Genomic DNA, 14920 nt, shown 5'->3' with positions numbered 1-14920 from the left:
GGAATACTATGCAGCCATAAAAAAGGCTGTCCTTTGTAGGGACATGGATGAAGCTGGAAATCATCATTCTGAGCAAACTATCGCAAGGACAGAAAACCAAGCACCGCATATCCTCACTCATAGGTGGGAATTGAACAATGAGATCACTTGGACACAGGGTGGGGAACATCACACACTGGGGCCTGTTGTGGGGTGGGGGGAGGAGGGAGGGATAGCAATAGGAGATATGCCTAATGTAAATGACGAGTTAATGGGTGCAGCACTCCAACTTGGCACATGTATGCATATGTAACAAACCTGCATGTTGTGCACATATACCCTAGAACTTAAAGTATAATTTTTAAAAAAAGAAAGAAAGAAAGAAAAGAAAAAAGCTATTTAGGCAGATAATGAGGGCAAAGAGTCCTCGGCTGAAGTTCACTTCTAACAAAAAGCAACCCAAGAAATCACTTCTTTTCTAACAAAGAGCAGCCTGGAAGATTGGGCTGCAAACATAGATAAGGAAGCTGGAAGCTGGCACAGGGGGATGGCTGTAGCTGCACAGATAAAAAGGGCTACCTGGGGCCAGGCATGGTCACCATGGGGGTTCTACCTCACGTTTTTTTAAAGCACATGCCAAGTAAGAAAGAAATAAGCAACTTGGAGTAGCTCAGGCTAAGGACCCACCTGCATAATAAAAGATTGGGGTGGGGGCTGGCAGAGATTCGTGCCCTATGCAGATGGCACACCGAGTCCTAACTGGTTTTCCATGCTGTATGTAGATCAGATACTGCCTCCCCACTAGCTCATCGGTAAAAACCCCTGAATTTCACTGTGGGCCAGCAACCCTTTTGCTGGGACCCCTCTCTGTATGAGAGAGTTGTCTTCTTTTCTTTTCTCCTATTGAATTTCTGCTCTAAACCTCACCTTTGTGTCTTCGTGCCCTTGATTTCCTTGGCTGGGAGACCAAGAACTCTGGGTGTCACCCCAGACAACAAGGCCACTTCACCTCCTTGGCAAAACTGTCTTCTTTCTCTTCAGAGAGGCGGCAATTCTCTAACAATCCTCTTTCCTTTTGAAGGTGTTAAAAGCTTCCAGCCATGGCAGGACCCATCTTCATTGGCAGATCTCTGTGGTCAAAGTGTTGGTGCCCATTTGCACCCTGATGGGCATCCTGACTTCTCAGCTCATCCTAAGACCAGAAGCCAAAATAAGCCTTTCTGGCTGGGATGCTCTGACACATATATGTTCCAAATTCCTTCTGGTAACTCATTTGAGGATCTCCTTTCACTTTCCCAACCCGAGGTATTGATCTAGAATTCAGCCACTACAGATTTACAATATCAGCAGCACCTCCATATCCAGCAACAGAGAGGCAGCGCCTTCCTGGCACCAGCATGGTGCCTGGCACATAGTAGGTGCTTAATGGAATAATTGACTGTGTCACTTGGGAGAGCTACTCCAGGCTCTCCCACTTTATCTAGTAAGAGTGAAAAGAATAAGGTAGCTATAGGCCAAGTTTCAAAACAGATGGGTGCACAACGGGTTTAACTGCCGATGATTTAAATGAGGTTCTTTTGAAAATGGGTAAGGATAAGGGAACCAGCAGGGGATGGTGATGCATCCAAATATAGAAAGCTGTTAAGGCCCCTGGGCTTGAAAGAACAGGGAGGGAGAATTCTCTTACTGGAGCCAAGAGAGAGCTGGAGCCATGGAGGAGCCATCAATAGGAGTTGTGACCATAGAGGAAATCAGCCACTGTCTGAACCACATGAAAGCATGGACAATGTAGGGAGAAACAAACACCACAACTTATTTCTCTTCCTATGTTCCAGGCTCCTTTTGATGTCTCTTTGGCCAGGCCCAGCAGTAAGCCTGGTCATAGAGTCCAGAGGTATCAGTCTCCCAGGGACGGAGCAGGACTGAGCAGGGCACAGCATGGGTTGGGGTGGGAGCAAGCATGAAGAACTATGACAGTGGTCACCCATGTTAAAGGCAGAAGAAAAGCTTAAGAGGTGCCAGAGCTGGGAGGAGGCCATTCATGATTTTCTAGGGAGCACATACACAGGAGCAATTGAAGACCATGAATAAAAAGTTGTCTGGGCTGGGCATGGTGTCTCACACTTGTAATCCCAGACCTTTGCGAGGCTGAGATGGGCAGATTGCTTGATCCCAGGAGTTTGAGACCAGCCTGAACAACATGACAAAATCCTGTCTCTACAAAAAATACAAAAATTAGCCAGGCATGGTGGCACATACCTGTAGTCTCAGCTATTCAGGAGGCTGAGATGTGGAAGGATTGCTTGAACCCAGGAGGTCAAGGCTGTAGTGAGCCGTGATGGCGCCACTGCACTCCAAAAGACAGGATTCCAAGAGCTTCCAGCTTGCTGAGTAGGTGGAGGTGCCTCGAGCGTGGTGCGCCCAGAAAGGGCACGGAAGACTACTTGAATTAGCCCAAAGGACTGAAGAACTAACCGCTGGTCACAGATAGAATATTCTGACCAGGCACGATGGTGTGTGTCTGAAATCATAGTACTTTGGGAGGCCAAGGTGGGAAGATTGCTTGAGGCCAGGAATTTGACACCAGCCTAGGCAATAAAGTGAAATCCCATCGCTGCAAAAAAATTTAAAAGTTAGCTGAGCATGATGACACACACCTGTAGTCCTATTTACTCAGGAAGCCGAGGCAGGAAAATTGCTTGAGCTCAGGAGGTTGAGGCTGCAGTGAGCCATAATCACACCACTGCACTGCAGCCTGGGTGACAGAGCGAGACCTTGTCTCTTAAAAAAAAAAAAAAAAAAAGGAATAATCTGAAAATCAGTAACAATACTAACTATAATAGATTGTTATATATCAAATATGTCTTAATCACTCATTTATAATTATACTAAAAATTAAAATCGAATTAGTCATAATTGAAGAGTACTAATGAACTAATGCATAATTTAAAAAACATGTTAATTAAAGAAAGAATAAAGCATTCCTCTTGCCCTTCTTGTACAGGCCAAACGATGGGTGAGAGTAAGTATACTTTCCTTATCCATATCAAAAAGGAATGATCAACTTGCAGCCTCAAATGAATTAGTGGATCTGGGTGTTGAGCAAGAACAGTTGCCAGCATGACAGAAAGAGCACCCCTCCATATCAGGTGCCTCCAGGTGGAAGAATATACCGCTGCTTGTGAAGCATCTGCCAAAAGAAAAAAGTCTGAAAAGCCTCTATAGCTAAGTATCAATTTATAGAAAATGCAGGGCTCAGAGGAGAAAGCTAAGCAATACTGTGGGGATCAATCAGCAAACTTCACATCACAGGAAATTCTACAGGACAAACAATCTGGTTTCTTCAACAAATAAATTGCAAGGGAAGATAAAGATGAAGGGGGAAACTACAGATTAAAACAGACCTAAAAAGCTGGGCACAGTGGCTCGCGGCTGTAATCCCAGCACTTTGGGAGGCCGAGGCAGGCGAATTTCCTGAGCTCAGAAGTTCGAGACCAGCCTGGGCAATATGGTGAGACCCTGTCTTCTACTAAAATACAAAAACTTAGCAGGACACAGTGGTGCACACCTGTAATCCTAGCTTCTTGGGAGGCTGAGGCAGGAGAATTGCTTGAACCCGAGAGGCGGAGGTTGCAGTGAGCTGAGATCGCACCACTGCACTCCAGCCTGGGTGACAGAGCAAGACTGTCAAAAGAACAAAACAAAACAAAGAGAAAAAAAACACCAAAAAACAAATAAACAAATAAAATAAAACTGACCTAAAAGACATATTGACCAACTGCAACATGCAGACTTCTTTGGATCTAATTTATTATTATTATTATTATTATTATTTTATTATACTTTATGTTCTAGGGTATATGTGCACAACATTCAGGTTTGTTACATATGTATACATGTGCCAAGTTGGTGTGCTGCACCCATTAACTCGTCATTTACATTAGGTATATCTCCTAATGCTATCCCTCCCCCCCTCCCCCCACCCCACAACAGGCCCCAGTGTGTGATGTTCCCCACCCTGTGTCCAAGTGTTCTCATTGTTCAATTCCCACCTATGAGTGAGAATATGTGGTGTTTGGTCTTCTGTTCTTGTAATAGTATGCTCAGAATGATGGTTTCCAGCTGCATCCATGTCCCTACAAAGGACATGAACTCATCCTTTTTTATGGCTGCATAGTATTCCATGGTGTATATGTGTCACACTTTCTTAATTCAGTCTGTCATCGATGGACATTTGGGTTGGTTCCAAGTCTTTGCTATTGTGAATAGTGCTGCAATAAATATACATGTGCATGTGTCTTTATAGCAGCATGATTTATAATCCTTTGGGTATATACCCAGTAATGGGATGGTTGGGTCAAATGGTATTTCTAGTTCTAGACCCTTGAGGAATTGCCACACTCTCTTCCACAATGGTTGAACTACTTTACAGTCCCACCAACAGTGTAAAAGTGTTCCTATTTCTCCACATCCTCTCCAGCACCTGTTGTTTCCTGACTTTTTAATGATTGCCATTCTAATTGGTGTGAGATGGTATCTCATTGTGGTTTTGATTTGCACTTCTCTGATGGTGAGTGATGGTAAGCATTTTTTCATGTGTCTGTTGGCTGCATAAATGTCTTCTTTTGAGAAGTGTATGTTCATATCCTTTTCCCACTTTTTGATGGGGTTGCTTGTTTTTTTCTTGTAAATTTGTTTGAGTTCTTTGTAGGTTCTGGATATTAGCCCTTTGTCAAATGAGTAGATTGCAAAAATTTTCTCCCATTATGTAGGTTGCCTGTTCACTCTGATGGTAGTTTCTTTTGCTGTGCAGAAGCTCTTTAGTTTAGTTAGATCCCATTTTTCAATTTTGGCTTTTGTTGCTATTGCTTTTGGTGTTTTAGACATGAAGTCCTTGCCCATGCCTATGTCCTGAATGGTATTGCCTGGGTTTTCTTCTAGGGTTTTTATGGTTTTCGGTCTAACATTTAAGTCTCTCATTCATCTTGAATTAATTTTTGTATAAGGAGTAAGGAAGGGATACAGTTTCAGCTTTCTATTAATGGCTAGCCAGTTTTCCCAACACCATTTATTACTTAGGGAATCCTTTCCCCATTTCTTGTTTTTGTCAGGTTTGTCAAAGATCAGATGGTTGTAGATGGGTGGTATTATTTCTGAGGGCTCTGTTCTGTTCAATTGGTCTATATCTCTGTTTTGGTACCAGTACCATGCTGTTTTGGTTACTGTAGCCTTATAGTATAGTTTGAAGTCAGGTAGCTTGATGCCTCCAGCTTTGTTCTTTTGACTTCGAGTTGTCTTGGCAACGTGGGCTCTTTTTTGGTTCCATATGAACTTTAAAGTAGTTTTTTCCAATTCTGTGAAGAAAGTCATTGGTAGCTTAATGGGGATGACATTGAATCTATAAATTACCTTGGGCAGTATGGGCATTTTCACGATACTGGTACTTCCTACCCATGAGCATGGAATGTTCTTCCATTTGTTTGTGTCCTCTTTTCTTTCATTGAGCAGTGGTTTGCAGTTCTCCTTGAAGAGGTCCTTCACATCCCTTGTAAGTTGGATTCCTAAGTATTTTAGTCTCTTTGAAGCAATTGAGAATGGGAGTTCATTCATGATTTGGCTCTCTGTTTCTCTGTTATTGGTGTATAAGAATGCTTGTGATTTTTGCACATTGATTTTGTATCCTGAGACTTTGCTGAAGTTGCGTATCAGCTTAAGGAGATTTGGGGCTGAGATGATGGGGTTTTCTAAATATACAATCATGTCATCTGCAAACAGGGACAATTTGACCTCTTCTTTTCCTAATTGAATACCCTTGTTTTCTTTCTCTTGCCTGATTACCCTAGCCAGAACTTCCAACACTATGTTGAATAGGAGTGGTGAGAGAGGGCATCCCTGTCTTGTGCCAGTTTTTAAGGGGAATGCTTCCAATTTTTGCTCATTCAGTATGATATTGACTGTGGGTTTGTCATAAATAGCTCTTATTATTTTGAGATACGTTCCATCAATACCGAATTTATTGAGAGTTTTTAGCAGGAAGGGCTGCTGAATTTTGTCAAAGGGCTTTTCTGGATCTATTGAGATAATCATGTGGTTTTTGTCTTTAGTTCTGTTTATATGCTGAATTACATTTATTGATTTGTGTATGTTGAACCAGCCTTGCATGCCAGGGATGAAGCCCACTTGATCATGGTGGATGAGCTTTTTGATGTGCTGCTGCATGCAGTTTGCCAGTATTTTATTGAGGATTTTTGCATCAATGTTCATCAGGGATATTGGTCTAAAATTCTCTTTTTTTGTTGTGTCTCTGCCAAGCTTTGGTATCAGGATGATGTTGGCCTCATAAAATGAGTTAGGGAGGATTCCCTCTTTTTCTATTGATTGGAATAGTATCAGAAGGAATGATACCATCTCCTCCTTGTACCTCTGGTAGAATTCAGCTGTGAATCCGTGTGGTTCTGGACTTTTTTTGGTTGGTAGGCTATTAATTATTGCCTCAATTTCAGAGCCTGCTATTGGTCTATTCAGGGATTCAACTTCTTCCTCGTTTAGTCTTGGGAGAGTGTATGTGTCCAGGAATTTATCCATTTCTTCTAGGTTTTCTAGTTTATTTGCATAGAGGTGTTTATAGTACTCTCTGATGGTAGTTTGCATTTCTGTGGGATCGGTGGTGATATCCCCTTTATCATTTTTTATTGCGTCTATTTGATTCTTCTCTCTTTTCTTCTTTATTAGTCTTGCTAGTGGTCTATCAATTTTGTTGATCTTTTCAAAAAACCAGTTCCTGGATTCATTGATTTTTTGAAGGATTTTTTTTGTCTCTATCTCCTTCAGTTCTGCTCTGATCTTAGTTATTTCTTGCCTTCTGCTAGCTTTTGAATGTATTTGCTCTTGCTTCTCTAGTTCTGTTAATTGTGATGTCAGGGTGTCAATTTTAGATATTTTCTGCTTTCTCTTGTGGGCATTCAGTGCTATAAATTTCCCTGTACACACTGCTTTAAATGTGTCCCAAAGATTCTGTTATGTTGTATCTCATTGGTTTCAAAGAACATCTTTATTTCTGCCTTCATTTCATTATGTACCCAGTAGTCATTCAGGAGCAGGTTGTTCAGTTTCCATGTAACTGAGCAGTTTTGATTGAGTTTCTTAGTCCTGAGTTCTAGTTTGATTGCACTGTGGTCTGAGAGACAGTTTGTTATAATTTCAGTTCTTTTACATTTGTGGAGGAGTGCTTTACTTCCAACTATGTGGTCAATTTTGGAATAAGTGTGATGTGGTGCTGAGAAGAAGGTATATTCTGTTGATTTGGGGTGGAGAGTTCTGTAGACATCTATTAGGTCCGCTTGGTACAGAGTTGAGTTCAATTCCTGGATATCCTTGTTAACTTTCTGTCTCGTTGATCTGTCTAATGTTGACAGCGGGATGTTAAAGTCTCCCATTATTATTGTATGGGAGTCTAAGTCTCTTTGTAAGTCTCTAAGGACTTGCTTTATGAATCTGGGTGCTCCTGTATTGGATGCATATATATTTAGGATAGTTAGCTCTTCATGTTGAATTGATCCCTTTACCATTATGTAATGGCCTTCTTTGTCTCTTTTGATCTTTGTTGGTTTAAAGTCTGTTTCATCAGAGACTAGGGTTGCAACCCGTGCCTTTTTTTGTTTTCCATTTGCTTGGTAGATCTTCCTCCATCCCTTTATTTTGAGCCTATGTATGTCTCTGTGTGTTGGATGAGTCTCCTGAATACAGCAAACTGATGGGTCTTGACTCTTTATCCAATTTCCCAGTCTGTGTCTTTTAATTGGACCATTTAACCTATTTACATTTAAGTTTGTTATTATTATGTGTGAACTTGATCCTGTCATGATGATGTTAGCTGGTTATTTTCCTCGTTAGTTGATACAGTTTCTTCCTAGCATCGATGGTCTTTACATTTTGGCATGTTTTTGCAATGGCTGGTACTGGTTGTTCCTTTCCATGTTTAGTGCTTCCTTCAGGAGCTCTTGTAGGGCAGGCCCGGTGGTGACAAAATATCTCAGCATTTGCTTGTCTGTAAAGGATGTTATTTCTCCTTCACTTATGAAACTTAGTTTGGCTGGATATGAAATTTTGGGTTGAAAATTCTTTTCTTTAAGAATGTTGAATATTGGCCCCCACTCTCTTCTGGCTTGTAGAGTTTCTGCTGCTAGATCTGCTGTTAGTCTGATGGGCTTCCCTTTGTAGGTAACCCGACCTTTCTCTCTGGCTGCCCTTAACATTTTTTCCTTCATTTCAACATTGGTGAATCTAACCATTCTGTGTCTTGGAGTTGTTCTTCTTGAGGAGAATCTTTGTGGCATTCTCTGTATTTCCTGAATTTGGATGTTGGCCTGCCTTGCTAGGTTGTGGAAGTTCTTCTGGATAATATCCTGCAGAGTGTTTTCCAACTTGGTTCCATTGTCCCCATCACTTTCAGGTACACCAATCAGATGTAGATTTGGTCTTTTCACATAATCCCATATTTCTTGGAAGCTTTGTTCATTTCTTTCTACTCTTTTTTCTCTAAGCTTCTCTTCTCGCTTCATTTCATTCATTTGATCTTCAATCACTGATACTCTTCCTTCCAGTTGTTTGAGTCTGTTACGTTTGTCATGTAGTTCTTGTGTCATGGTGTTCATCTCTGTCAGGTCATTTATGGACTTCTCTGCATTGGTTATTCTAGTTGTCCATTCGTCAAATCTTTTTTCAAGGTTTTTAGTTTCTTTGTGCTAGGTTCGTAGCTCCTCCTTTAGCTCTGAGAAGTTTAATCGACTGAAACCTTCTTCTCTCAACTCGTCAAAGTCATTCTTCGTCCAGCTTTGTTCCATTGCTGGCGAGGAGCTGCATTCCTTCGGAGGGGTAGTGGTGCTCTGATGTTTTGAATTTTCAACTTTTCTACACTGCTTTTTCCCCATCTTTGTGGTTTTATCTACCTTGGGTCTTTGATGATGGTGATGCACAGATGGGGTTTTGGTGTGGATTTCCTTTCTATTTGTTAGTTTTCCTTCTAACAGTCAGGACCCTCAGCTGCAGGTCTGTTGGAGTTTGCTTGAGGTCCACTCCCGACCCTGTTTGCCTGGGTATCAGCAGCGGAGGCTGCAGAAGACAGAATATTGCTGAACAGAAAGTGTTGCTGTCTGATTGTTCCTCTGGAAGCTTCGTCTCAGAGGTGTACCCAGCCATGTGAGGTGTGAGGTGTCAGTCTGCCCCTAGCGGGGGATGTATCCCAGTTAGGCTACTCAGGGGTCAGGGACCCACTTGAGCAGGAAGTCTGTCCGTTCTCAGATCTCAAACTCCTTGCTGAGAGAATCACTACTCTCTTCAAAGCTGTCAGACAGGGACATTTACATCTGCAGAGGTTTCTGCTGCTTTTTGTTTAGCAATGCCCTATCCCCAGAGGTGGAGTCTACAGAGGCAGGCAGGCCTCCTTGAGCTGTGGTGGGCTCCACCCAGTTCGAGCTTCCCGGCTGCTTTGTTTACCTACCTAAGCCTCAACAATGGCGGGTGCCCATTCCCCAGCTTCGCTGCGGCCTTGCAGTTAGATCTCAGACTGCTGTGCTAGCAATGAGGGAGGCTCCCTGGGCGTGGGACCCTCTGAGCCAGGCACAGGATATAATCTCCTGGTGTGCCATTTGCTAAGACTCTTGTTAAAGCACAGTATTAGGGTGGGAGTGACCCGATTTTCCAGGTGTTGTGTGTCATGGTTTCCCTTGGCTAGGAAAAGGAATTCCCTTCCCCCTTGCACTTCCCAGGTGAGGCAATGCCTCACCCTGCTTCGGCTCTGGCTCATTGGGCTGCACCCACTGTCCTGCACCAACTGTCTGACATGCCCCAGTGAGATGAACCTGGTACGTCAGTTGGAAATGCAGAAATCACCCATTTTCTGTGTCACTCACGCTGGGAGCTGGAGGTTGGAGCTGTTCCTAATCAGCCATCTTGGCACCCAATCTGGATAACTTTTTTTTAAGTCTGGAATATATATATGACATTACTGAAACAATTGGAAAGTCCTTAGGTTTTATTTTCAGTTTTAAAAAGGAGTCTCTTAGCTGAAATCATTATGGATGAAATAATATTACATATGGGATTTGCTTCAAAATTATACGTGAGACAGTGGAGTGGACCAAGCAAAATTGGCCATGAGTTGATAACTGGTTGAGGATGGCTTATTGGTAGATGGAGTTTATTATACTTCTCTTTTTGTGTATATTTTAAAATCTCCAGAGTGAAAAGGTCGAAACTTTTTCTTTTCTTTTTTTTTTTTAAAAGAAGAAATGTATGGACAGGAGAGAGTGGAGAAATCAAAGACCCTGGAAGAGAGGATTAGGAGAGGATTAGGAGAGAAAGCAAGTTGCCAGGGACCATCCAGGGTAGAGAGAACAGTCACCTGGGAAGAGGAAATGGACATCTGGGATGGAGTGAGGCAGGAGGATGGAAGGAAGATTTCAGGGAGAAATAGAATGAGGAGGAAGGAAAATAACACCGACTACCTTTTTTTTTTTTCTTTTTGCAGTTAACAATATGCCATAACTTTACATACCCAGATAGTGAAACTAGGCTCAGAGAGTTAAGAAACTTGCCCAAAGCCACATAACTAGTAAATAACAGAGCTGGGTTTAAGCGGAGATTTGTAAGAAGCCAAAGTCTATGTACTTAACCCCTACTCTGTATTTTTAGTTTCTTTCACACCCAGGCTTCAGTGCCCACACTTTTCCCTCAGGTGCAGGCTGGATATCCTTCCTGATCCCAGGCAGAATCTGGAGCAGTTCTGATTGAATCAAGAGGCAGGAGAGGTTCCCTTTGCTTTCACCTCAGCCCTATGATGCCTGCAATATCTGCACCAGTCTTAGCACCTGGGTTCGTCTCATCTCCTGAGTGCTCATCCAGCCCTTTCCTTGGTCTAACATCCTGCATCACTTCAGTTGGACCCATTGGCTGCTGCCAGACTGGCCTCCTGTCTGCCTGAGACCTAGTCCAGTGCCATCACATTTTCGCGTGCACACACACACTCCCCCAGGAGATGTCCTGACTTAGAGAGGGGAGTCATTGGCCCTGAATAAGAACTGAGATCTTCAACTTGGAAAATAGGAAGTGTTAAAATGGAAGAGCTGTCTGAGCTGAAAGTGTCAGAGGATGATGGTACAAATACGAAGAGAGAGAAGGGAAGAAGGGTCAAGTCTGAGCCAGATCAGAGGTGGGATAAAGATTGAGACTTGAAGGCAGGGGTTTTGATGTAGGAAAGTAGGATAAAGTAAAAGCAGAACAGAATAAAAAATGGAACTAGAAAAGAGAAGTCTTAAGTGGCTACTTATTAGTGAATGGCATTTGTGAGCTCTTATGTTTGTAGTTTGGTGGCCCCAGCCAAGGGTGGAATGGACACCACCAACTATCCCCTTAAGCCCTGTTCTCAGGCAAGGCTTTGCAGGGGCGGTCCCAGGTTGGGCTGACGATAAGCCTGATCAAATTGGGGTTATTCCAGCTTTGAGAGGCCTGTTCCTATGTCGGCTGTTCCAGTCACATGCCTCCCCAGCCTAGCACAGGGGCTGGCACTGGCCATGGTCCTGACCAACACGTAGTGCTTTCCTGGCTGTTCAGGTTGGCTGGGTGCGGATAGGAAGATAATGGAGGATCTGATCTGAAGAGGGTGAGGATGCTCATACTTGACCGTCTTGATTTACTGCTAGAGAGAAAGGCGAAGAGAGTGAAAGTGTGTGTTTGAGGAGACTGATGATTTGGAACACTAGGACTTACTAGGGAGCCTCCAGGAGTTCTGAAGAGGATGACCAGGCAGCTGTGAGGTCTCAGTTAAAGTTAGACATCAGGAGCATGTCATGTGTCCAGTCGTGCTTCTGGTTCTGAAACTTTCCCCAGCAATGGTCACTATCATATCTAGGAACACAAAGGCTCTGTGGTTCTGTAACACCATGCCCGGCACATGAATGAATGCACACATCGGTGAGTGATGAAGTTCAGATGTAATGATAGAAGGACATAAGCTCTGTGCCCAGATGTGAAGTGGCAGGTATCTTTGAACTCATGTTTAGCAAAGGGAAAAGAAGAATCCTGTGCTTGGGAGCGGGGTGGTTCAGAACTGTTCCTGTGCTGAAATATGAGGATCGAGGGATCAGGAAAATAGCACAATTTTAAGGAAGAGCCTTTGATGTACGTGTGCTGTGAGTAATTGGTAAGGATTTCTTGGTGCCTTCACTTTTCCATGAGGTTTAAAGATCTTTTCCTCATGTGGGAAGGCATGGGGACAAGGGGCCAATATGCAGCTTAAATGGACCAGAAAGTAAGACAAAAACTTATAGAGCTGATGAGTTATGCTTCTGCCTAGGAAACAGAAAGCTAGAATCATGTAAAATAACACCCCAAATCATAAAATATTTAGGTAAAAACTTAACAATACATGTGTAAGATTCATATGCTAAAAACTGAAAACACTGATGAGAGAAATCATAGAAGAAACAAATAAATGGACAGCTGAATTGTGTCCATCGCGTGGAACACTCAACAGTGTTGTCTATTTCCCCCCAGAACTAACCCATAGGGTCAATGCAATCCCAACTGAAAGCCCAACAGGTTTTTGGGGGTGAGAAGAAGAGGATTAGAAGCCCACAAGCTGATTTTATATTTTACATGGCAAAGCAGAGTAACTAGAATAGTCAAAACAATTTGAAGAACCACTGTTTGATTTTAAGACTTACCGTAAAGCTACAGTAAGTTATCATGACAGTGTGATATTGGAGAAAGAATAGACATATGGATCAATGGAACAGAACAGTCAGAACTAGACCTACATGTCAATTGATTTTCAACAAATATACTAAAGTAATTCAATGAAGAAAAGAAAGTCTTCTCAACAAATTATGCTAGTATAATTGGACATCCATATGTTGAAAAAATTGCAAAGTGCATCTTATGCCACATGCAAAACTTAATGAAAAATGAATAATAGACTACAATGCAAAGCCTAAAGCTATAAAACTTCCAATGGAAAATACAGGAGGAAATATTTGTGACTCTGAGGTGGGTAAACTTTTTAACAGAGCACAGAAAAGCACAAATTGTAAAAAGAAAAATCAAGGAATTGGACTTCATCAGCAATAAAATCTACCCATATAGGCTGGGGGCAGTGGCTTATGCCTGTAATCCCAGCACTTTGGGAGGCCAAGGCAGGCAGATCACCTGAGGTCAGGAGTTTGAGAACAGCCTGGCCAATGTGGTGAAACCCCGTCTGTACTGAAAATACAAAAAAATTAGCCAGATGTGGTGGCAGGTGCCTGTAATCTCAGCTACTCGAGAGGCTGAGGCAGGATAATCACTTGAACCTGGGAGGTGGAGGTTGCTGTGAGCCAAGATCTCCTCATTGCACTCCAGCCTATGTGACAAGAGCAAAACTCTGTCTCAAAAAAAAAAAAAAAAAGATGTTGCTAATGCTGCTAAGCAAATGAGAAAAAAAAGTTACACACTAGAAGAAAATATTAGCAAATCACATATCTGATAAAGGACTGCTATCCAGAATATAAAGAATTTTCACAGCTCAATAGTAATGATAATAATAAACAATTACAAATGGACAAAAGTGTTGCACTTTGTCAAAAGTACTTTGCTGAAGAAGGTACAGATGGCAATAAACAATAAAAAGATGTCCAATATCATTACTCATTAGAAAAATACAAGTTAAAATTGAATGAGATATCACCTTAAACCTATTAGGAAGGTTTTTTAAAACCTGACAATATTAACTGTCGACGAGGAAGTAAAAATGGTACAGCCTCTTTGGAAAAGACTTTGGCATCTTTCATAGACTTAAACATACACTTACATGTGACCTAGCACTCCCATTCTTAGGATTTTATCCAAGGATAATAGAAACATACGTCCACACAAAATATATGTACATGAATGTCATAATTGTCCCAAACTGGAAAAAACCCAAATGTCCATCAGCAGGTGAATGAATATGCTACTTGTGGTACAACTATAGAATGAAAGATGGTTTAGCAATAAAAATGAATACATTCTTGAGAAATGCAACTTCACGCATGCTGAATGTATTCTGACAAGTGAATGAAGACTGATCCAAGAGGCTACATACTGTTTAATTCCATGTCTATGACATTTTAGGAAGGGCAGGACGCTACAGACACAGATGTCAGCTCAGTAGTTGCCAGGCTCTGGATTAGAGAGAAAAAGACTGGCTAACATGGGCACAAGGGCTCTCGTGTGAGTGAAATGAATCTTTCTGTATTATGGTATTGTGTTACGTAGACCTGGTGATTGTGGTGGTTGTTATAGAGATGCTTGAGTTTGTCAAAATTTATACAAGCAGACATTTAAAAGGGTTAAATTTTTGTATATGTAAATTATGGGCCAATAAACCTGACTTTTAGAAAAAGACCCTAGAAGAGTACCTACAGAGTGATCTTCAGCCCCCAGGCCCTTGGGGCAAGGCTGGGCAGTTGACCCTTTGAGTGGAGGCCTGTCTTCTCCTCTCTATGAACTCCCCATCTCCAAGCACATTTCCTGTCCATAAGGTAGATGCACCGTAAATATGAGTAAATAAATGAATAAAAGAACAAAGAAGTGAGTGTTTGCAGGAAACTAAAGGAGACCCTGACAATCTACAGGCTCCTGCAGGCTTCTCCAGCTTCTTCTGCCACTCCCAGCACAACTCCATTTCCCACTCCTAGAATTGCCTCAAGCCTCCCCATCCAATCCCTGACTCACCGGGCCATTTCACACCTCTGTGCCTTTGCACATGTGGGTCCCTGTGCGTCGATCACCCTTCATGGGAACCTGTACCTGTAGGAAAACACACCCCTACCCCCAGAACTCTGAGAAATACCCTGTCCCGTCCTGTAGGATAGGATGATCAGGAGTTCAGGCAGGTGTGTGCACAAAATAAACACCAGTGTGAGCT

This window comes from Chlorocebus sabaeus, chromosome 17, assembly GCF_047675955.1.
Source record: "Chlorocebus sabaeus isolate Y175 chromosome 17, mChlSab1.0.hap1, whole genome shotgun sequence".
NCBI classification, from domain to species: domain Eukaryota; kingdom Metazoa; phylum Chordata; class Mammalia; order Primates; family Cercopithecidae; genus Chlorocebus; species Chlorocebus sabaeus.
The sequence above is the reverse complement of the archived record's forward strand: the minus strand, read 5'-3'. Positions refer to the sequence as shown.